Genomic DNA, 25912 nt, shown 5'->3' with positions numbered 1-25912 from the left:
CATGAGCATCATCCACAGGTGCTGCGAGTCAGTAGGCCTGCACGTGAACATCCTCCACAGGTGCAGCCAATAATGCTGATGAGTGTGAAGGACTCTTCTGCCAGCACCTTCTCCACAGACAAAAACCAGTTTGCATACCACCTGGAGAGCAAAGAAAAGAAAACAACACAAAAACATCCAGCCAAACCCCCCAACACACAACATAGGCTGTGCAATACCCTAATTAGTATTCTGGACTAATCCAGTTCATACCTTGGGTATAATTTAAATTGGGCAATTTCATACCCCTAAAGCCAGATTGTAAATCCCTACTCAAACACACAAGATAAACAAGCATACGGTATTTTTTTTTGTATTTATAATTAAATTGATTTAATTAGTTTTGCTTTCCTCTGCCCCAGTTGCTCAGGGTTGCCACGGCTGATCTGGTAGACATCTGCATAGGGATTTGGCATCATTTATGCTGGGTGCTGTTAAAAAGCAATGATACAGTGTTAAAATTTGATTTTAATTTGCATGCTGATGACGCTGCATTACAAAATACAGTGTTGTTGTTGTTCTTTTGGTGACCCTGGTTGTTCTGGGTCACCACAGCAGATCCGGTACAGATCCATATTGGGATTTGGCTCAAGTTTTACAACTGATGCCCTTCCTGATGCAATTGCAGTTCAGCATTTTAATTTGGGATGTCCCAATCAATTCTTTTGATATCTAATCCCAGTTGAATACTTGTATGTTTCCAAGATAACACATTTGCACAGAGCATATTAACCCTCTGGGGTCGACGCCGTTGTATACGACGGCTAAGACCAAGCTTTACTAAATTATAAATAACTTTTGAATAATATGAGATAGAAACTTACTTTTTTTAGCTGAAATGTTAACTCCGCGGACTTTCGAGCCAGCCTTCGGCCATCTTTGTACTCTTCATAGAAGCTGTGTGATAACGTGCAATTTGAGTACCCAATCGGAATTGGTTCACCGTCACATGGTTTTCCAAAATCCAATCGTAGGGCAGATTTACCTCACGTGAAAAGCCAAAGATCATTTTCAGGAGTGATATGTTACTAGTTGGCCCGTTTGAATAGCCCCCTGGGTGCTCCAATGAGTACATACTATTAGTACATTAGTACACAGTGTGCCCTGCGCCGTTACGCACAGTGATCAGTGAAAACAGGAGCACACGAAGGCCTCTGATGACAATCTCACGTGCTCAAACAAAGAGTGTGTAACTATCAGCATTGCTCCACTTGTTTGCATGTGAATGTTACTGGATAACTCTGTTGCTTTCTCTGCGTAAAGCACTGTTTACCATATCAATGGACAACAAAATGCATAGACCATTTTGTATATATTGTTCAAAATGTGCATTTGTGTTTATTGTTTGAACCTTATTGTTGTACAGTCTTTCACACAAGACCTCAAATTACCTTTATAAAGTGTCAAAACAGTTGTTTATTATAGTTTGCTGTGTGTTTTGAATAAATGTGTGTGGAAAATAATTTTTCGCATTATTTTTTCCTTGCCTATTTTTGATTGTAAACCTTTATTACACTTATAAAACACAACAAAAACATAGATATTCTGAAAGCACAGGTTGTTCTGAAAAAAAAGAGGCATAAAACGTGATTGCGGGATGCAGGGAGAGCTGTTAACAGCAATAATAAAACATTTATGCCAGGCGAGTGAACTGTCCAAAAAATGCCCTCGGACCCCAGAGGGTTAAAGTCATATTAAAGCTTAACAACTGAACCCAAAAACTGTTTTTTTTTTTTTGTTTTGTTTTTTATGTTTGTGTTTGTGTTATTTGTGTTTGTCTTTGTCAATGTCTTTTAATGCAACTTTGTAGTACTTTGCCCAAGACAAATTGCCTCTTGGGGACAATAAAGTTTAATCAATCAATCAATCAATCAATCAATCAATCAATCAATCAATCAACATCTCCGTCATTCATTAAGAAAACCTTCCACCTCCAATCCAAGTTGCTCTTTAATCTATGCATTTATTTATTTATACAAAATAAACAATTGATTTTCAATTGATTCAGTGTAACAGTGAAAACTTTAACACTAAGAGTAATATTGATTTAGTGATATGGATCAAATACCAATGGTGTCATTAGTCATTAAAAATACATTCAACCTCATAATAATAATATTAATAATGATAATGTTCATGACTGTAAGTTGTGCTCATCAGGAGAAATTGCTGTCCTTCTGTTCATATGGCAAAATCTATTGCGTCCTAAAACTCAAGAGCCATAACACTCTCAAAAGAGAAATCTTTACACATACTGGAAGGCCAAAGATCTGACTGCAAAAGAAGAAGAAAATAATGTCTTTTTTGGACAGAATTTTGGGTTTCAAGTAGGAAATGTACAGAAGCCCTGAAATGCTTATATCACCTGGTAGATGGTGACAAAAGTCAAAAATTAACTTACAGATGTGTCCCTTGCTCTTATGAGTAAATTACTTATTACCTCTACAAATGAAGTTGGCAAAGGTTATGTTTTCACCCCTGTTTGTTTATTTGTTTGTCTGTTTGTGAACAGCCTGTAACGCACAATTTTTCATATATTGTTATGAATTTTATGTACATTTTGCATTATAACTCAATCAAAAGTGGCTCAATAACTCTCATTTATGACAAAGAGGTGCAAACTGACACTCTTAAAGAATCGACTAAGTTTGACCCCTGGCAGAAATTATGGGATCACCGGCCTCGGAGGATGTTCATTCAGTTGTTTAATTTTGTAGAAAAAAAGCAGATCACAGACATGACACAAAACTAAAGTCATTTCAAATGGCAACTTTCTGGCTTTAAGAAACACTGTAAGAAATCAGGAAAAAAAAATTGTGGCAGTCAGTAACGGTTACTTTTTTAGACCAAGCAGAGGGAAAAAAAAAAAAAAGGAATCACTCAATTCTGAGGAAAAAATTCTGGAATCATGAAAAACAAAAGAACGCTCCAACACATCACTAGTATTTTGTTGCACCACCTCTGGCTTTTATAACAGCTTGCAGTCTCTGAGGCATGGACTTAATGAGTGACAAACAGTACTCTTCATCAATCTGGCTCCAACTTTCTCTGATTGCTGTTGCCAGATCAGTTTTGCAGGTTGGAGCCTTGTCATGGACCATTTTCTTCAACTTCCACCAAAGATTTTCAATTGGATTAAGATCCGGACTATTTGCAGGCCATGACATTGACCCTATGTGTCTTTTTGCAAGGAATGTTTTCACAGTTTTTGCTCTATGGCAAGATGCATTATCATCTTGAAAAATGATTTCATCATCCCCAAACATCCTTCCAATTGATGGGATAAGAAAAGTGTCCAAAATATCAACGTAAACTTGTGCATTTATTGATGATGTAATGACAGCCATCTCCCCAGTGCCTTTACCTGACATGCAGCCCCATATCATCAATGACTGTGGAAATTTACATGTTCTCTTCAGGCAGTCATCTTTATAAATCTCATTGGAACGGCACCAAACAAACGTTCCAGCATCATCACCTTGCCCAATGCAGATTCGAGATTCATCATTGAATATGACCTTCATCCAGTCATCCACAGTCCACGATTGCTTTTCCTTAGCCCATTGTAACCTTGTTTTTTTCTGTTTAGGTGTTAATGATGGCTTTCGTTTAGCTTTTCTGTATGTAAATCCCATTTCCTTTAGGCGGTTTCTTACAGTTCGGTCACAGACGTTGACTCCAGTTTCCTCCCATTCGTTCCTCATTTGTTTTGTTGTGCATTTTCGATTTTTTAGACATATTGTTTTAAGTTTTCTGTCTTGACGCTTTGATGTCTTCCTTGGTCTACCAGTATGTTTGCCTTTAACAACCTTCCCATGTTGTTTGTATTTGGTCCAGAGTTTAGACACAGCTGACTGTGAACAACCAACATCTTTTGCAACATTGCGTGATGATTTACCCTCTTTTAAGAGTTTGATAATCCTCTCCTTTGTTTCAATTGACATCTCTTGTGTTGGAGCCATGATTCATGTCAGTCCACTTGGTGCAACAGCTCTCCACGGTATGATCACTCCTTTTTAGATGTAGACTAAGGAGCAGATCTGATTTGATGCAGGTGTTAGTTTTGGGGATGAAAATTTACAGGGTGATTCCATAATTTATTCCTCAGAATTGAGTGAGTCCATATTTTTTTCCCTCTGCTTGGTCTAAAAAAGTAACCGTTACTGACTGCCACAATTTTTTTTCCTGATTTCTTATAGTGTTTTTTAAAGCCAGAAAGTTGCCATTTGAAATGACTTTAGTTTTGTGTCATGTCTGTGATCTCCTTTTTTCCTACAAAATTAAACAACGGAATGAACATCCTCAGAGGCCGGGGGTTGTATTGCAGATTTAGCGGATATTTGATTTTAACATTGAAAAGCCCTTTTGATCTGTATTTTGTATTATATTTTAGCTTATGAAAAGCCACTTCTAACAGAACTTTTACTTTGAAAATGTTTTCCAAGGTAAAAATTTGTTGTTGTTGTTGTTATTATTATTATTATGTCATCTGGGCCAAAGGTCCAGTGGGTTTTTAAAAAAAAATAATTTAACCTTTATTTAACCAAGTTAGCCCCATTGAGATCAGATCTTTTTTGCAAGGGAGACCTGGGAAATTATAAAGTTTCCAATTCACCAGTGTGTCGCCTGTCTGTTGTCATAGTTGGTGTGTGTAATCATCTTCTTCTCTGTAAGCGCTGGACCAATGAAGCTGAAACTTGGTGTGCATGTTCCTACCCATGAGGACACCAAAGTTTGTTTGAGGCTTTCCAATTCAATTTCAAATATGGCCGTCATGGCAGCCATATTGAAAATCACATATGTCAGCCGTTCATGCAGCATTTAAGATGAAATTTACTACATGGGTAGCAAACAGCAAGCCCAAAAACAAAATCTGATGGTTTTTACAAATTTTTAGCTCACCTGGGTCATTGGTCCAGTAGGACCAGTGGGTCGCCTGTCTGTCAGCATCGGCAGCGACACGTGTAAATATGTTTTTCTCTGAAACTGATGAGCCAGTGAAGCTGAAACTTTGCATAAATGTTATAAGGACACCAAAGTTTGTTTGCGACATTCCAGTTTGATGTCAAACATGGCAGCCATGGTGGCCATATTGAAAGTGCCATCTAGAACCATTGGTCAACAATTTTTTAAAGATATTGAGCTGAAATTTGGTACAATTGTTGCTAGTAGGTAGCATCAAAACATATCAGACAGGTTTTTAATATTTTTTAAAATTTTGACCTTGATATGACCTTTGAAGTTTGGCCATGCCCACTTTTCTAGCTGAAACTTTGATGTCTTGTATCATCCATGTGAGCGAACAATGCACATGGCACTACTTCTTATGTGTGCCAAGGGCATAATAAAGTCATCAGTGTTTATTTATTTATTTGTCTGTCTGTTAGCAGGATTACGTCAAAACTACTGCATGGATTTTGACGGAATTTTCACCACAGATAGATATTAGGCCATGGAAACGCCATTAAAATTTGGAGGTGATCTGGATCCGGAATCTGGATCAAAATTTTATTTTCTATAGGCTTTGAAAGATTTCATCAAAATTGCTTCATGGATTTTGACGACATTTTCACCACAGATAGATATTAGGCCATGGAAGACTCCATTAAATTTTGGAGATGATCTAGACCTGGTTCTGGATTCTGGATCAAGATTTCACTTCATGCAGGCTTTGAAGGATTACGTCAAAACTACTTATGTCAAAACTACTTCACGGATTCTCACCAAATTTGCACCACAGATAGATATTAGGCCGTGGAAGACTCCACTGAATTTTGGAGGTGATCTGGATCTGGACTGGCGGAAGTCAGAAATCTCAGATTGCTCTCATTATTATTATTTTTAGCCATCAGGCAGTCTGCTCTGTGCATGCTGGATCCTCTGTGTATGCTGGTTATTACTTGGATGGGAGACCTCTTAGGAAGGTCAGGGGTTGTGTGTTTTCTTCCAGATAAAACAGGGGTTGCATCAGGAAGGGCATCTGGTATAAAACTTGTGCCAAATCCCAATAGGGATCTTTCCTGCATTGGACCCCCCCCCCCCCCCCAAAAAAAAGGAGGGGGGGCAGCTAAAAGACAAACATCATTATTGTTGTTAATGCAAAAATAGCTTAAAATACATATGAAGGAAAAGTAAAAGAAGAGTTACACTCCATAAAAAAGGGTTTCGGTAATATATTCAAGTCAGTCTGGGAGTGTCCGCTAGTGTTGTGTGTCTGCAGCACAGAACTGACCCATGTCCTGGGTGGCAACCACTCAGGCAGACAACAGGACCATCCTCAAACCTCTAAATCTGTCTATCACAGCCACGTGAAACGTGGGTGATCACCTGCTCTTCAAGGATGAGACAGAGAAAAATCAGATAAGAATGAAAGGGAAGAGCAGAAGCCAGACTTTAACTACGTGACTTTGACGGTAGAATCAGTGCCCTCGAAGCAGAAAAAGTCGAAGCCTCTAATTCTCCTGGTCCGCCCCTTTGAGATAATCTCCATCTTCAGCTGACAGTCAGTCTGACAATAAGTATAAGCACCTACATTATGAAATAATTTTGCCTGGAGAAGAAATGGCCTCTCGTCCAAATCAATTCAAATCAAGCCATGCAACATTTGCTGTGAATATTTTGAGTCTGACGCGTGCAGAATTATTTAAATAATAATCATATCAGACCCAATAAAAGATAATGATTTTTGAATAAAATGATCTTTGCCTCTAAAAACCAAAAATGGATTTCCCTTTTAAAATTGATATTAATTACAGTTTAATGATTTCAAGCTGCAGTTAAGACAATATTACAGATGAGTAAATATTATCTCCATCCCCGAACAAAAACCCATTGGCTTTGTGTCCATGAGACAAACAGTGATGACGTTCAATTTATTTTTACGACTTTATAATCTGCTGAGCTTTGAACTTGTATTTTTCTGCCTGTTCATCTTAGCATGACTGCTAATGATTTTTTTCGTCTTATGGCAAAAAGTATTCTTCGGCTTGAAAACACATATGTGTTCTTTTCTGTTCTGCTATTTGTATTTAGTCATCCCTGAAATTTTTTTGTGTTGCATTTTTTTCAGCTTTGCTCTGCTGGGATTTGGTTAAGTAATGGAAAATGGAGGTCATAAACTCATCTCTCAGAAGCAGGCAAAGCTTCTTTTTTCATCCAGAATTGTCCTCTTCTGTCTTTTCCTGACTTTATTTTTGTAATTGGGACATGATTGGATTAAGAGAGGAAATGTTGGGGACAGAGAAGGACTGCTGTGCTTCCAAATATAATCCACTTTTAGACCTATTGTTTCTGCAGTGCCTCAGATCCTTGAAAATATAGTGTAGTTTTGAAATATACTCATCAGACATCCTTGATTGTTGCTTGTTTGGGGAACAGTTATGGATTTAGTGCATTTTTTTCTTTTCATGGTGGCTGATAATGCAATATAAAAAAAATACACAATTCCGCTTGGTCTTTGGGAGTTGTTTGTTGGTAGTTGTGCACACATTAAGTGCACTTGTGCTGCACATAATTAATTGGGAAGTTCAATATTATTTAACATGGGCTCTATTTTTATCGATTTTATCGACTTTGTGCTATCTTCAGACAGCACAAAATCCCAGTTTACTTTAAACCGGTTAACACCTTGAGACAGAAATTAGTTCACCCTAAGGACATGATCCCTAGTTAAAAACAGAGCAATGTAGTGTATTCTATCAGATGTCAGGAGAACTGTAACAAACACTACATAGGTGAAACGAAGCAACCTTTAAACAAAAGGCTATACCAGCACCGCAGAGAGGTCGCTAGTGGACCTCAGTCTGCGGTTCATCTCCACCTTAAAGACAATAACCACACGTTTGAGGACAAGGAAGTTACAATGTTAGCAAGAGAGAAGAAATGATTTGAGAGAGGGGTCAAGGAGGCATTCTTTGTGAAACATTTGAAACCCAGCCTTAACCAGGGAGGGGGTCTGAGACACACTTTATCCCCTGTTTACAATGGGGTACTCAGGTCAAAGGAGTTTCAGTCTTTTGTTCATGTTAATGAGTCATTCACGTCATCAAGGGAGCCATCAGAAAGGCATCCATCCCATCATTAGAGGGACAGTGGTCCTGTCATTAGGTGTGCTAACTACAGCACAATAGTTGCTAATTAGAGCTATTGTTTAGTCACTAGCCTATAGCAGTCTGCCTCTCAGTAGGAGGGGTCTGGTTAGGTTTAAAACTCCAGCTTTTGTTGGCTTCTGTTTTATTCTTCTCTACAAGATTCAGACAGAAGTCAGACTTCCAGAGCAAGAATTTTAGCTGAGGAAACTTCTGCGATTTGAAGCGAAACGTCCTCGCGTCAAGCAACCCAGTCCAGTCGAAGATTCAAGCTTCTCTACTATGGAAACCACCTGGACAACTGAGAGCCTACACAGAAATACTGTGCAGGCAGTTGCTTGGAACTTCAGCACTTACCCAGTGCCAGGTCAGCAGCCAAATGTGGACATTCCATGGAGAAACTTTCAGATAAGGAGGAAGATTAGAGAACGGTGTCGGTGATGTTTTGAACATTTTTGTTGGACCTTCGGAATATTGAATAGTCACCACTGCATGCTGATAGCCTTTGGACCAATGGACCTTCAGAATAATGATCTCCCCCCCCCCCCCCAAAAAACCCCCAACAACAACAAAGTATACTATATTGGCCTAAATAAGAATTCTTTGAAAATCACTCAAATCCAAATCCATGTTTTTTTTTTTCCCTCGGCATTCTCCATGTCCTTGTGGGTATCCATGATAAGTATTTGCTGACGTGTATTAACTAGACAATGTGCATTTGTTTAAAGATTCCTATTTTTATTCTTATTTTTTTAAAGGCTTGTGAAAAGTGGGCAGAGTTGAAGTGGAAGCAAAAAGAGGAAAAGAGAAATGGGAACTAATGTGAAAACGAAGCTTTATCCGAATGCTTCAAAAACAGTAACGCTCCATTGTAGAGACACTTCTCACTGATCTCACAGAACAAAGTCAGTATGAAAATAACCGTGCTGCTGGCACCGCGTTTCATTTTAAGAAATCAGCAGAAATCTCAGGCCAGTGAAAGTCCTTTGCACAAAGCAATTATGTTCTATATCAAAACAAAATCTTCGTTCATATGTTGCGTGGCTCAGTGCTTGATTGTTTTTCTTATTGCGTTATTGCAGTGTGTGGACACTGACTGGAGTAACAGCCCCCCTGTCAAAACCCATTCACTTTCTGCAAATTAAGTGTGGTCTCTTTTCTCTTCAGCAGAAAGAGGGGTCATTCATATGAAATTAACTACGGGGCTGATTAACACGCTACTTATACATACTGTAGCATGCACAAAAACAGCAGTATACAAGTGAAATTAATTGCATGTAATTGGGGGAATGTGGATATTGTGCAGCATCTCATTAGCTCAAGTGTGGTTCTGAAATTTAATAAACCTGAGCATACATTAAATAAGTGCACAATGAGTAAGTTGCTGCTAAATATACCAATCTACATGACAGCGAATATTTTCCTGTAGTCCTGCAAGAAAAAAATGTGACTTTGTCATTTGGGTATGCAAAACAAATTTTCAGCCTGCAAATATGTCTCTCTCTCTATATATATGCAACACTTTTGCGATGGCTGGGTTTTCATCTTGGTTTATCTGTGTCCATGTCCCCAGTCTCGATCCTCTGTGCTGTCTTTGATTTCAGCTGAAGATGACTTCAGTCAATGATATTATTTTACATTTTTACCACTGTAGTATTGCAGCGCTAAGCCACCATGCCGCTTTTTATTTTATTTTTATTTTTTTTACAATTTGCCAGTAAATGAAACTCTTCATGTTTCCAATCAATGAATGTTATCACAGTTTCAGCTGAGGAGAAAAAAGGGAGGACACCGGGCTGCAAGGTTACATGGAGGCATTTTTAATACAGAGTTAGAGAGTTTAGATGCAAAACTTTTAGGCAAGCTATCTGTAAGGCAGAAATGAATAATTTTACATGACAGTTGCTCAGAATCACTTTTTGTTGTGACTTCTGCATAACTCAGAGAATTAAAATTCTCCTACCACTCAGAAACCTGCAAGTCTCCTACAAGGGCCCAAACTCAGTTAAAATAAAGTCTTATATTTTAACCTACAATTCCTGTTGTCAACCAGTCTTTTTTAATTTCCACAACAAAAGAACAGCCTTGCTCACTGTTGCTGTGTTGTTGACGTAATGCTGCCATTGACGTAACGCCACAGTTTGTGGAAATGCTACATTGGCAATCGGGAACCCAAACCAGTCGGTCCTCCTTCCATCAAAGCTGGGTACGAGACAGACTCCTACCTACCGGGTGTGTTTGGCCATCCTCCCGGTTTGTTCTGATGGTCCAGAGAGCATCACTGCTTTTGACACTAACTGTGGAGGCAGAAAAGTACTTTTGACTGTCTGAGGCTGTTTGTGGAAATGAAAAGTCAGATGAATTGACAGACTGTCTAATTAACAGGCTTTTAATTTGAGGCCTCGAAGACACACGCAAAGTCAAAATCAATACAGCAGGATTTTGAATAAGTGTGTGCCCATTTTACATGACAAGCCACAGCCTTTAATTCTCTTGTTGATCACTCTCCAGTTCTCACCTTTGTTTTCCTGGTTTTGCGTCTTTGCTCCTTCCATGTGTATATTTTTTTCCATTATGTTTGGGACTCACCTTCCACTTTAGTTCTCTCTGCTTAGTTTTTACTTTACTGCACTCTCTTGCACCTGTTTTGCAATGTTCCCAATGTACCAATTTAGTACACTGGGAGATTTTATGAAAAAGATTTTATGTCTAAAATTAAAATATGGGCTATGCAGTACAACAGTGCTGCTTGTTGAGAACTGCACAGCTGACCATGAGTGATTGACACTCCAGTGTCTACACCACTAAATTCCATAACTGCTGTGTTGAAAAACAATTGCTGAGAAAGATTTTCTTTGTGTGCAAGAATACAACCCCAATTCCAAAGAAGTTGGGACGTTGTGCAAAATGTAAATAAAAACAGAATACAATGATTTGCAAATTCAACCTATATTTAATGGAATACACCACAAAGACAAGATATTTAATGTTCATACTGATAAACTTTATTGTTTTTGCGCAAATATTTGCTCATTTTGAAATGGATGCCTGCAACACGTTTCCAAAAAGCTGGGACAGTGGTATGTTTACCACTGTGTTACATCACCTTTCCTTCTAACAACACTCAATAAGCATTTGGGAACTGAGGACACTAATTGTTGAAGATTTGTAGGTGGAATTCTTTCCCATTCTTGGTTGATGTACGACTTCAGTTATTCAACAGTCTGGGGTCTCCGTTGTTGTATTTTGCACTTCATAATGCGCCACACATTTTCATTGGGCGACAGGTCTGGACTGCAGGCAGGCTAGTCTAGTACCTGCACTCTTTTACTACGAAGCCACGCTGTTGTAACACATGCAGAATGTGGCTTGGCATTGTCTTGCTGAAATAAGCAGGGACGTCCCTGAAAAAGACGTTGCTTGGATGGCAGCATGTGTTGCTCCAAAACGTGGATGTACCTTTCAGGATTGATGGTGCCATCACAGATGTGTAAGTTGCCCATGCCATGGGCACGAACACACCCCCATACCATCACAGATGCTGGCTTTTGAACTTTGCACTGGTAACAATCTGGATGGTCTTTTTCCTCTTTTGTCCGGACATGACGTCCATGATTTTCAAAAACAAATTGAAATGTGGACTCATCAGACCACAGCACACTTTTCCACTTTGTGTCTGTCCATTTCAAATGAGCTCGGGCCCAGAGAAGGCGGCGGCATTTCTGGATGATGTTGATGTTTGGCTTTCACTTTGCATGGTAAAGTTTTAACTTGCACTTGTAGATGTAATGACAAACTGTGTTAACTAACAGTGGTTTTCAGAAGTGTTCCTGAGCCCACACGATAAGATGGATTTTTAAGAAGTTTTTAAGATGGGTTTTATAAGAAGTTTTTAATGCAGTGCCGCCTGAGGGATCAAAGTTCACGGGCATTCAGTGTTGGTTTTCAGCCTTGCCGCTTACGTGTAGAAAGTTCTCCAGATTCTCTGAATCTTCTGATTATATTATGGACTGTAGATGATGGAATCCCTAAATTCCTTGCAATTGAACGTTGAGAAACATTGTTCTTAAACTGTTGGACTATTTTTTCATGCAGTTATTCACAAAGTGGTGATCCTCACCACATCTTTGCTTGTGAACAGTTGAGGCTTTTGGGGATGCTATTTTTATACCCAATCATGACACTTACAATTAGTGTCCTCAGTTCCCAAATGCTTATTGAGTGTTGTTAGAAGGAAAGGTGATGTAAAACAGTAGTAAACATGCCACTGTCCCAGCTTTTTTGAAACATGTTGCAGACATCCATTTCAAAATGAGCAAATATTTGCACACACAAAAAATGATCAGTTTGAACATTAAATATTTTGTCTTTGTGGTGTTGAAGAGGATTTGCAAATAATTGTATTCTGTTTTTATTTACATTTCACACAATGTCCCAACTTCATTGTAATTGGGGTTGTAAATAAAAATGAAATTGTTTTTCAGGTTTGTCAGAAGGGTCTTTATGATTTTTTTTTTTTTTTTTTTTTTTTTTACTGTTTCTTGGCGTGTTGCACTGAGAATCCCAAATTGACACATGTTGCAGCCAGTTGTAAGTACAGACAGGCACAGAGTAAATTTTGCCGAGTAAAATATACTCTGCCGGGACAACATTTGGTCCCAGTCCAAATAGAGCTAAATACACTCTTTTATAGAGCGAAATCAGCTCTATCGCCTTGACAAATCAAGTTTTTTTAAAAAAAACTCCAATAAGAGTCATTCACAGCAAGACAGAGTTGATTTTACACTGTAATAGAGTTGATTTCGTACTGTGATAGAGTATATTTAACGGTATTTGGACTTGGACCAAGTGTCGTCCTGGCAGAGTATATTTTACTCTACAAAATTTACTGTGCACTTACATTATATAGGAACATTTGATATTTTCTGACTTGTAGGATTGGCTGTGAGTGACACATCTTCTTGAACGAAAATGGGAACTACAGATAAGAGGTTGTATTTTCAGGAAGTGGTCAAACGAAGTTTCTGATTTATTAATAGAAATCTGACGGAAAGTGGATCGAGTTGCAAAAGCACCTCACTGACCCCGCAGGGTTAATCAGCATCTGGATACGCCACACCAGCCAGGTGTATGGACTGGTCACTATCAGAGATTTTAACAAATTTTTCAACAAAGGTTGTGAGAAATTAGCCTTTTATATGCATAGAAGAAGTCTTGAATCTTACTGCAATGAAACACAAGTGTTAAATTTATATTTTTGTTGAATATAATTTGCAGTTATCAAACACTGGTGTTGAACACTGAGACATTTTTCCTGAAATAATGTAGTCACTAAAAATAATACAAAAAAAGGTAAGTTTTCCACTCAAACTGCCGTCCACACAGCAGAGACACTTTTCTGTTTTATTGGGAACTTTTGAGAGCAATGTGTGGTACAAAATGTTACACTGATAAGTCAGATTGTCAAAATGGCAAAGGGTAAGTGTAGGTAGAAAATCAGGAGAGATTTTGGGCACAGTCTTAGGTTTTAGGGAGTCGCTCCTTTTTTCTTTTCTTTTTTTTTTTTTGCAGAATCCCCTTTGGCAGCTCTAAAAAAAAAAAAAAAAAAAACCAGCATGAAATTGTTGATTGTTAGATATGGGCTTTATGTACAAAGTGGAGGGAGCGAGATAATGGTAAGAGTTTCACAGCACTTTCCTCAAAGTGCATTACAGTATGTCTTCTGGCTGCATTAAATTCTGCTTTAGTTCAGCTCGGTTGTTGCATGATTTTTTTTCAAAGATGCTGCAAAGTCTTTTCCCTCATGTTTTACACATTTGAATGTTCTGCTGTGAAACATACTGCGTGGCAGCTGCCGAGGTCAATGTGAAATGTTTGGTTCACACGTATGATGCCGTCAAATTCTGAAAGCTGTATTTAACGGTGTAGTCTCACTTGAGTTTTAAAAAATAGACATTTACTTCATGCTGAAATCCAATCCTAAAGTGTCTTTATTTCTGTGGCATATCACAAAATTGCAGCTAATTGTATTGTGGGGAATGCTGGGGAAAATTATGTGATACAAATAATGAAAGTTTACAAGTGTAATAGTAAGAATATTTGCATGAGTTGAAAGATGGAACATTCCATTCTGAAAGGACTCAGCCAAGTGCAATGGTACCTTCAGTCTTTCAGCAAATGAAAATAATTTCCATTGTATAACACCACACCTCACTATCCTTTCCTTAAGGTACTTATATCTTGTCTCCATATACATATCAGCATGCTTTATGGCTGTAAATACATACAAATGTCCTTTTTCTTATTCTTTTTTTAATATTATTATATTAGTGATAAACATAGAGGAGTGGGGTACAATTAGTTAAATCTAACAGCTAATGTTAACATATCTAGCCGGCTGCAGCACCGTTTATCATAGCTAACAATATAGTCAGTCCTGTTCTGTTTGGGAAGCTAGCGTTAATACACACTTTTGTTTACATTTGTTGTTATATGTATTTGTTAATGCCGTTACTGTAGGGTTAAACTATGCTATTGTACTTTATATGCAAGTTACCGGCTTTAACTTTGTTGGTTCACAAGGTATGGTTGGGTAATTAACGGCTAAATTAACGGTAGCTCATCTAGCTATAGTTAGCTTACTTTTGTGAGTTACACTTTTATTTTATATGATGTAGATTTTTAATGGTTCTTCAGTTTATGAGTTCTTTAAAGTAGATCTGCTTTGAAATAAATGTGGTCAGATCTCAGAAAGAAATAGCTGATATGTATTTATAAAATCCTTATGAATGCAGTAAAGTAAATCTGTAAGCCCAAATTTGTAATTTAGCAGAGAAATCTTGAAATGACAAATTTGCAGCTAAAATTTGGCCCTCTGCGAAAACTGTTTGTACATCCGGGACATTGCCGTGATGTAAGAGAGAAGACAGAGTGCTAGCGCCTTCAGTCCGATCCTGCACGTTGAGTGAATGCAATACTAGCTATTTCTCAATTCGAACGCTTGAAAATGGCCGCCGAATTGTCATCAATTGTCATAAATCCTGATGATCTTAGCAGTAGCTCAGATAGCTCAAATACTGACCAAGATGATGGTAATATCGGAGCATTTGATGAGGAAAATGACAGCGGAGATCAAGGTGGAGAAGCAGCGAGGCTGGTGGACACACAGCTAAGACCCTACCAGCACAAAACAGAGCTGGGAGGGGGGGAACCGCTGATCCAGGCGCCGAAGTGTAAGGTGAACTGGCACATCCTGGTTTCAACATTCAAAAGTAAGCTGCAATGAATGCGAGATACAGCTCTGCATGCTCAGATCAGCGGCGACATCAACAGCGGGCGACGTTCTTTCCCGACCCTTACTGTGCCAGCCTGCTTGCTAGCACAGCATGCGAGTGGGTCGTCGCGGTAACCCCAGCCCTGCCCCGTGAGAAAATATTGGCTTGCATGGAGTGCCTCTGTCATGACACCACTCAATTAAATGGGCGTATGAAAAAGTCCCCAAAAATAATTTAAATAAAATAAAAATAAAAGAAATGTATACTCACCAAACTTACCGCAAGACAATATGAAGTTTTAAAAAAAGTCGATACTTCCATATAAGACAATAAAAAGGTGCTTTTGTAAGAGATGCAAACTGACGTAAATCCACAAATTACAGTTTACACTGTTATAGCCGTCCTGGCCCGTGCAATGCATGCTGTGATAGTGTCTTCTCTCTTACGTCACGGCAACGTCCCGGATGTGATGACAGTTTTGCGGAGTGCCAAATTTTAGCTGTTTGTCATTTTTAAATGAAGATTTCTCTGTTGAATGACAGATCTGGGCTTGCAGATTTACTTTACTACATTCAGAAGGACCTTATGTGTAAATATAAGTCATTTTTTGGTCCAGATCTGACTGCATTTATTTCAAAGCATGTCTACTTTAATAGATATCAACAGATAGTATCTAAGTTTGGGGTTTCCATTAGAAAGCATATAGAGCACGGATTTTGTCTTCTTATAGTAAGCTAACAGGGTGAACTTTAGATAGATATCTAAAACATATTACATCATAGCTTCTGTTTCCATAATAAAATAACCATATTTATAGCTTAGCCTATTAGCTATAATTTAATTTTACAAGCCTACAGACTAGGTATATGTATACTACAATCTTCTCCTGTATGTATGTTTAAGTTTTAGAAGCTAACTCTTATAATATTACGTGGTCACTGTATTTTACCCTGATTGTGTAAATATCACTTATATACATGATGTCCATTTTCTTGAGCCGCTTAGGTGGGTAGGGAGAGTTCCCATGGATAAAAAAGCTTTTCAACCTACCATCCCTGGTTCTCAAGACCAGGCACCTAAGTGGCTGTACTTCTTTTTTGAGATATTTAGATATACTTTAGTATACACTAGTAGAGTTCTACCTTAGAATCGGAATGTATTATAGAAGACATTCCTTACTGAATTTTCATGATTGGAAACTGTTAGAAAAGTTAATGTCAGTGCTCTGTAAAACATATTTACCATTATAATTGTCTTAGTAATTGATTGAACAATGTCATGGAAGAGGACATGTACAAAGGGCACAGATAAGATTGACGAGATGTTCATCAGTGCATTATGAGCAAGAAGGAAAGGACTATTTGTCTGATTGTCTTATGCTGATATGATGAGGAGAGACAATGTTTCATCAGTGTATGATGAACGACCAAGGAACAGACTTTTGAAAGTGACTGTCTTATACTATCAAATGATACACCTTTGGACTGTATATAAGTGGCATGAAAACTGAATGTACTTGTATTTTGTCTTCAGACTTACACTCTGTATGACATGTACCTTTAAAGCTTTAAATGAAGAAAGATTTTAGAAACTGAAACCTGTTTCCCCTGGTGTCTCATTTGTTTTCTGTGTCAGTGATTCGTGGTGAAGAGAGAGCTGAGTAGGGGGGCAAAGCTCTCGATTTACCGATCGATCTACGTTCCGATCCTCACCTATGGTCATGAGATTTGGCTCATGACCGAAAGAACGAGATCGCGAGTACAAGCGGCCGAGATGAGTTTCCTCCGCAGGGTGGCTGGGCACTCCCTTAGAGATAGGGTGAGGAGCTTGGTCACTCGGGAGGAGTTCGGAGTTGAGCCACTGCTCCTCCACGTCAAAAGGAGTCAGTTGAGGTGGCTCGGGCATCTTTTCCGGATGCCCCCTGGACGCCTCGCTGGAGAGGTGTTCCGGGCACGTCCCATTGGGAGGAGGCCCCGGGGAAGACCCAGGACACGCTGGAGGGACTACATCTCTCGGCTGGCTTGGGAACGCCTTGGGGTTCCCCCGGAGGAGCTGGGGGAGGTGTGTGTGGATCGGGAGGTCTGGGCAGCTTTGCTTGAGCTGCTGCCCCCGCGACCCAACTCTGGATAAAGCGGAAGAAAATGGATGGATGGATGGATGATTTTAGGTCATTTTCCTAACATAAACCATTCATTATTTGTTTTATATGACACCTAAATAGATACGAGTCATTCTTTTTATTTTACTAATATTTTTCCTTTACTCATTTTACTTAATTTTTAAGTGTTTCTTTTTGGAACAGGAATTGGAGGACAGCAGTACTCAGCACTCCACTCTGGGTCCCAGGCAGCGCTGCGGACAAACTGCTGAGCAGCACGAATTGAGGAGCTTAGCGGTCTGTGTGCGGAAACATGAGTGCTTTCTTAATTTCAGTGAAAAATCGTGACAATATTTCAACTGACATCACTGGATTTAGCTTTCTTGTATCATGGAAGCATTTTAATGAGTGAAAATGAAAAATGTTTTAGATCTTTGTGTTCAGCTCCTGAAAAATGGGAGCAAAAACAAAAGTAGTTTACGGATTTCAGTTTATGGATCAATTACTTCAGGAAATCTTGATCGGGGGGAGGGTTTGTGACTACACCTGGTGAGGTGAGCCCTGAGTGTGCATTCCCTTCTGGTGTCAAACCTCCGGCCCTGCTGGGCGTGACCCGCTCCGGGGACAGTGGCAGGTAGGGAGTTTGACTGAGGCAGTACACCTGTCAAACGGTAATGCAGGTGCCCTAAGGCAAACTCAGGAAGGACAGAAACCTCCCGTGGAGCAGAAGGGCAAAAGCTTGCTTGATATTGATTTTTCAGTATGAAAACAGACGGTGAAAGCGGGGCCTCACGATCCTTTTGACATTTTGGGTTTTAAGCAGGATGTGTCAGAAAAGCTACCACAGGTATAACTGGCTTATGGCGGCCATAGCGACGTCACTTTTTGATCCTTCGATGTCGACTCTTCCTATCATAATGAAGCAGAATTCACCAAGCGTTGGATTGTTCTCCCGCTAATAGGGAACGCAAAAGAGTTTAACGCGCGTGAGTTGAGGGGTGGCGCCAAGTCCCGTGATGCAAAGAAAGTGAGAGGTGCACAGACATAATCCCACAGATGGTAGCTCCGCACCATTGGCTCCTCAGCCAGGCACATACACTAAATCGTGAAGAAATTCACATTTTGTGAGATGTGTGTTCACGTTTTGTGATATATTTTTTCAGTAGACACAGAAGGAGAGAGCATATCTCACCCATATTGTCCTCTCTTCATTGGCTTCCTGTTAATTCTAGAATAGAATTTAAAATTCTTCTTCTTACTTATAAGGTTTTCAATAATCAGGTCCCATCTTATCTTAGGGACCTCGTAGTACCATATCATCCCAATAGAGCGCTTCGCTCTCAGACTGCAGGCTTACTTGTAGTTCCTAGGGTTTGTAAGAGTAGAATGGGAGGCAGAGCCTTCAGCTTTCAGGCTCCTCTCCTGTGGAACCAGCTCCCAATTCAACTCAATCAATCAATCAACTTTTTTCTTATATAGCGCCAAATCACAACAAACAGTTGCCCCAAGGCGCTCCATATTGTAAGGCAAGGCCATACAATAATTATGAAAAACCCCAACGGTCAAAACGACCCCCTATGAGCAAGCACTTGGCAACAGTGGGAAGGAAAAACTCCCTTTTAACAGGAAGAAACCTCCAGCAGAACCAGGCCCAGGGAGGGGCAGTCCTCTGCTGAGACTGGTTGGGGCCGAGGGAAAAAACCAGGAAAAAGACATGCCGTGAAGGGGGGCAGAGATCGATCACTAATGATTAAATGCAGAGTGATGCATACGGAGCAAAAAGAGAAAGAAACAGTGCATCATGGGAACCCCCCCACAATCTACGTCTAAAGCAGCATAACCAAGGGATGGTCCAGGGTCACCCGATCCAGCCCTAACTATAAGCCCTAGCGAAAAGGAAAGTTTTAAGCCTAATCTTAAAAGTAGAGAGGGTATCTGTCTCCCTGATCTGAATTGGGAGCTGGTTCCACAGGAGAGGAGCCTGAAAGCTGAAGGCTCTGCCTCTCATTCTACTCTTACAAACCCTAGGAACTACAAGTAAGCCCGCAGTCTGAGAACGAAGCGCTCTAATGGGGTAATATGGTACTACGAGGTCCCTAAGATAAGATGGGACCTGATTATTCAAAACCTTATAAGTAAGAAGAAGAATTTTAAATTCTATTCTAGAATTAACAGGAAGCCAATGAAGAGAGGCCAACACGGGTGAGATATGCTCTCTCCTGCTAGTCCCCGTCAGTACTCTAGCTGCAGCATTCTGAACCAACTGAAGGCTTTTTAGGGAACTTTTAGGACAACCTGATAATAATGAATTACAATAGTCCAGCCTAGAGGAAATAAATGCATGAATTAGTTTTTCAGCATCACTCTGAGACAAGACCTTTCTGATTTTAGAGATATTGCATAAATGCAAAAAGGCAGTCCTACATATTTGTTTGATATGCGCTTTGAATGACATATCCTGATCAAAAATGACTCCAAGATTTCTCACAGTATTACTAGAGATCAGGGAAATGCCATCCAGAGTAACGATCTGGTTAGACACCATGCTTCTAAGATTTGTGGGGCCAAGTACAATAACTTCAGTTTTATCTGAGTTTAAAAGCAGGAAATTAGAGGTCATCCATGTCTTTATGTCTGTAAGACAATCCTGCAGTTTAGCTAATTGGTGTGTATCCTCTGGCTTCATGGATAGATAAAGCTGGGTATCATCTGCGTAACAATGAAAATTTAAGCAATACCGTCTAATAATACTGCCTAAGGGAAGCATGTATAAAGTGAATAAAATTGGTCCTAGCACAGAACCTTGTGGAACTCCATAATTAACTTTAGTCTGTGAAGAAGATTCCCCATTTACATGAACAAACTGTAATCTATTAGACAAATATGATTCAAACCACCGCAGCGCAGTGCCTTTAATACCTATGACATGCTCTAATCTCTGTAATAAAATTTTATGGTCAACAGTATCAAAAGCAGCACTGAGGTCCAACAGAACAAGCACAGAGATAAGTCCACTGTCCGAAGCCATAAGAAGATCATTTGTAACCTTCACTAATGCTGTTTCTGTACTATGATGAATTCTAAAACCTGACTGAAACTCTTCAAATAGACCATTCCTCTGCAGCTGATCAGTTAACTGTTTTACAACTACCCTCTCAAGAATCTTTGAGAGAAAAGGAAGGTTGGAAATTGGCCTATAATTAGCTAAGATAGCTGGGTCAAGTGATGGCTTTTTAAGTAATGGTTTAATTACTGCCACCTTAAAGGCCTGTGGTACATAACCAACTAACAAAGATAGATTGATCATATTTAAGATTGAAGCATTAAATAATGGTAGGACTTCCTTGAGCAGCCTGGCAGGAATGGGGTCCAATAAACATGCCGATGGTTTGGACGAAGCAACCAATGAAAATAACTCAGACAGAACAACCGGAGAGAAAGAGTCTAACCAAATACCGGCATCACTGAAAGCAGCCAAAGATAACGATACATCTTTGGGATGGTTATGAGTAATTTTTTCTCTAATAGTCAAAATTTTGTTAGCAAAGAAAGTCATGAAGTCATTACTAGTTAAAGTTAATGGAATACTCAGCTCAATAGAGCTCTGACTCTTTGTCAGCCTAGCTACAGTGCTGAAAAGAAACCTGAGGTTATTCTTATTTTCTTCAATTAGTGATGAGTAGAAAGATGTCCTAGCTTTACGGAGGGCTTTTTTATAGAGCAACAAACTCTTTTTCCAGGCTAAGTGAAGATCTTCTAAATTAGTGAGACGCCATTTCCTCTCCAACTTACGGGTTATCTGCTTTAAGCTACGAGTTTGTGAGTTATACCACGGAGTCAGACACTTGTGATTTAAAGCTCTCTTTTTCAGAGGAGCTACAGCATCCAAAGTTGTCTTCAAAGAGGATGTAAAACTATTGACGAGATACTCTAACTCCCTTACAGAGTTTAGGTAGCTACTCTGCTCTGTGTTGGTATATGACATTAGAGAACATAACGAAGGAATCATATCCTTAAACCTAGTTACAGCGCTTTCTGAAAGACTTCTAGTGTAATGAAACTTATTCCCCACTGCAGGGTAGTCCATCAGGGTAAATGTAAATGTTATTAAAAAAATGATCAGACAGAAGGGAGTTTTCAGGGAATACTGTTAAGTCTTCTATTTCCATACCATAAGTCAGAACAAGATCTAAGATATGATTAAAGTGGTGGGTGGACTCATTTACTTTTTGAGCAAAGCTGATAGAGTCTAATAATAGATTAAATGCAGTGTTGAGGCTGTCATTCTCAGCATCTGTGTGGATATTAAAATCGCCCACTATAATTATCTTATCTGAGCTAAGCACTAAGTCAGACAAAAGGTCTGAAAATTCACAGAGAAACTCACAGTAACGACCAGGTGGACGATAGATAATAACAAATAAAACTGGTTTTTGGGACTTCCAATTTGGATGGACAAGACTAAAAGACAAGCTTTCAAATGAATTAAAGCTCTGTCTAGGTTTTTGATTAATTAATAAGCTGAAATGGAAGATTGCTGCTAATCCTCCGCCCTGGCCCGTGCTACGAGCATTCTGACAGTTAGTGTGACTCGGGGGTGTTGACTCATTTAAACTAACATATTCATCCTGCTGTAACCAGGTTTCTGTTAGGCAGAATAAATCAATACGTTGATCAATTATTATATCATTTACCAACAGGGACTTAGAAGAGAGAGACCTAATGTTTAATAGACCACATTTAACTGTTTTAGTCTGTGGTGCAATTGAAGGCGCTATATTATTTTTTCTTTTTGAATTTTTATGCTTAAATAGATTTTTGCTGGTTATTGGTAGTCTGGGAGCAGGCACCGTCTCTACGGGGATGGGGTAATGAGGGGATGGCAGGGGGAGAGAAGCTGCAGAGAGGTGTGTAAGACCACAGCTCTGCCTCCTGGTCCCAACGCTGGACAGTCACAGTTTGGAGGATCCAAGAAAATTGGCCAGATTTCTAGAAATGAGAGCTGCTCCATCTAAAGTGGGATGGATGCCGTCTCTCCTAACAAGACCAGGTTTTCCCCAGAAGCTTTGCCAATTATCAATGAAGCCCACCTCATTTTTTGGACACCACTCAGACAGCCAGCAATTCAAGGAGAACATGCGGCTAAACATGTCACTTCCGGTCTGATTGGGGAGGGGCCCAGAGAAAACAACAGAGTCCGACATTGTTTTTGCAAAGTTACACACCGATTTAATGTTAATTTTAGTGACCTCCGATTGGCGTAACCGAGTGTCATTACTGCCGACGTGAATTACAATCTTACCAAATTTACGCTTAGCCTTAGCCAGCAATTTCAAATGTCCTTCGATGTCGCCTGCTCTGGCCCCCGGAAGACAATTGACAATGGTTGCTGGTGTCGCTAACTTCACATTTCTCAAAACAGAGTCGCCAATAACCAGAGTTTGATCCTCGGCGAGTGTATCGTCGAGTGGGGAAAAACGGTTAGAGATGTGAACGGGTTGACGGTGTACACGGGGCTTCTGTTTAGGGCTACGCTTCCTCCTCACAGTCACCCAGTCAGCCTGCTTTCCCGACTGCACGGGATCTGCCAGGGGGGAACTAGCTACCTTGGTCCGCACCGACTACAGGGGCCTGGCTAGCTGTAGAATTTTCCACGGTGCGGAGCCGAGTCTCCAATTCACCCAGCCTGGCCTCCAAAGCTACGAATAAGCTGCACTTATTACAAGTACCGTTACTGCTAAAGGAGGCCGAGGAATAACTAAACATTTCACACCCAGAGCAGAAAAGTGCGGGAGAGACAGGAGAAGCCGCCATGCTAAATCGGCTAAGAGCTAGTAGCTACGCTAAGCTAGCAGATTCCTAAAAACACACGAAGTGAATAATGTGTAAATAATTTAGAGGTGATTCAGCAGAAGGAGTGCCCCAATCAAGGCACCAAACAGGCCATGAAGCAGCACAGTCAACGCACGACAACGGTGCTAAAATAAAATAAAAATCAACTAAACACGCTGTGGAGCAGCACAGATAACGCACGACAACAGTGCTAAAAGAGAAAAAAAAATAAATAAATAAAAATACAATAAAAAAAATACAAAAATAAAAAAAATAAATAAAAACGAAAGCGTTAGCAAGCTAGTTAGCTTGCCAACGCTGATGAAAGTTAGCTGATAAAAGTGCTCCGTCGCGATGTTTTGACCGTTAGAGGTCTTCCTTAGGCGTTGGAGCACAGTAAAAAAGTAAAAAAAAAGTAAAAAGGTAAAAAAGTAAAAAAAGTCTTGAAAAAGACTGTTAATTCAAGTCCAAAGCAGCAGGTAGCAGTCTCTGTGTAAACAGTCCCAACAGAGAGCCAAAATTCTGATGCCAACACCTGTAACCTGGTGTCTCGTCTCGGGGGCGGGGGTAAACTCTCATCCCAGAGACAATTCAGATCAGGGAGACAGACACCCTCTCTACTTTTAAGATTAGGCTTAAAACTTTCCTTTCTGCCCCTCCCTGAGCCTGGTTCTGCTGGAGGTTTCTTCCTGTTAAAAGGGAGTTTTTCCTTCCCACTGTAGCCAAGTGCTTGCTCACAGGGGGTCGTTTTGACCGTTGGGGTTTTACATAATTATTGTATGGCCTTGCCTTACAATATAAAGCGCCTTGGGGCAACTGTTTGTTGTGATTTGGCGCTATATAAAAAAATTGATTGATTGATTGATTTTGCACTTCACGGTTTGTGGATACTTCAGGATTTGCAGCTGTTTTGAGGGTTATCAGCGGTCATGGGTGTCTTGGCAGCTTCTGTTATGAATCTGTTTGCATGTTTGCTCAGTTTTAATTCCATTATGGTGGTGTACAAAGAGCAAGGTAACAAAAAATGTCTTGCTCTCCAAATACTTAAAGACCTGACATTACTATGGACCCAGTAGAAACTGCAGTTATCCTTGTTGTGTGTGCTATACACTCTCACACGCTGCTACAACTGTGTCTGAGGTAAAGACCAGTGTAACGAATTCCAGGTTAAAGCTCAGTTTACTGCGGTGCAGACGAACAGCTATTGTTTCTGTAAAAACATTCTGTTTTTCCCTGTTTGCGCTTTACACCCAGCACCATATTTGTGATTAAACATAATGTCAGAACACACAGTGTGTAATTCTCCCTAAGCAGGATACTTCCTTTTACCTCTGGGTGAGTTCAGATTGAGCTAACCATTTACGGAGGCTCTGCAGCACTTATCTGATAAACCTCAACACAGTTTTCGACTTTGTGTTCTGTAGTCTCATGTACTCGGGCTCAGGTACTTCTAACGGCTTGTTACGACTGCAGCGCAAAAACCCCCAAAACAAAACAAAAACAAAAACTTTCCTCACATTTATCTATCTCTAGACAGTGTTACAGATCTAAATATGTTTGCACACTTTGTTATTTTTCCAAAATAAATTATCCGTTTTTCTTTTTTCATTTTTTTTCAATTATTTTCTGTCAGTATTTTTTCCCCTTAGTGCCACACTGCTGCAAGAAAAATTTGTAATTAAGTAAATAAATACAAATAAATTCTTATACCTGCACATGCTGTTCCTGTGTTCATTGATTTGACCTGATATCAACACAGATGGATAATTAGAACAGACAGAAAGTTCCTTTTTTTCATGGAGGTTATAAATGTCACTTTTAAATGAAAGATCAATAAGACAGACCAGCTTGAACAGGCAACGGTGTCCAAGCTGCAGGTCAGGACAACTTGTCCATCCTCACATCTGGAATTAACCGTCTATGTGCTGCAGCCAGATGAAACATGGGCACCCCCTTGGCCTTCTCTCACCATTGTGGGATACTCAGCATTGCGGCACTTGCGTGCTAGATAACACCAATTCAATTTGAAATTTGTTTAGATTTATTTTAAAGTGCCAAATCACAACATATATGGGCTCAAGGTGCATCAGAAGGGTAAGGTCTAACCTTATCCCCCGAGCAAGCACATTGGCAACGGTTGTGAGGAGAAACATGCCACACTGCTTAGCATCCAAGTACTTAGACATTGGTTTTCTTGTATCACCAAACTCATCTGACTCCATAAACTCTTCCCAGTGACTTCTCAGTCTGAAAGGTTGAGGACCCAAAGACAAGAATGTCATTGCTGAGATCACAGTACAACCTTATAATTTTTTAAATAATAAGTGTCTTTGTGTAGTGGGGAGGTGATGGTCTAGTAGTTAAGCGCTGGACTTCAGACCAGAGGATCCTTGGTTCAAACCCCAGCCTGGCTGGAAAATCACTAAGGGCCCTTGGGCAAGGTCCTTAATCCTCGAGTTGCTCCCGGTGTGTAGTGAGCACCTTGCATGGCAGCACCCTGACATCTCTGTGTGAAAGGGTGAATGTGAGGCATAATTGTAAAGCACTTTGAGCTGATGCAGATGGAAAAGTGCTACATAAAT

This window comes from Thalassophryne amazonica, chromosome 12, assembly GCF_902500255.1.
Source record: "Thalassophryne amazonica chromosome 12, fThaAma1.1, whole genome shotgun sequence".
NCBI lineage: Eukaryota > Metazoa > Chordata > Actinopteri > Batrachoidiformes > Batrachoididae > Thalassophryne > Thalassophryne amazonica.
This window is presented reverse-complemented; position numbering follows the sequence as displayed.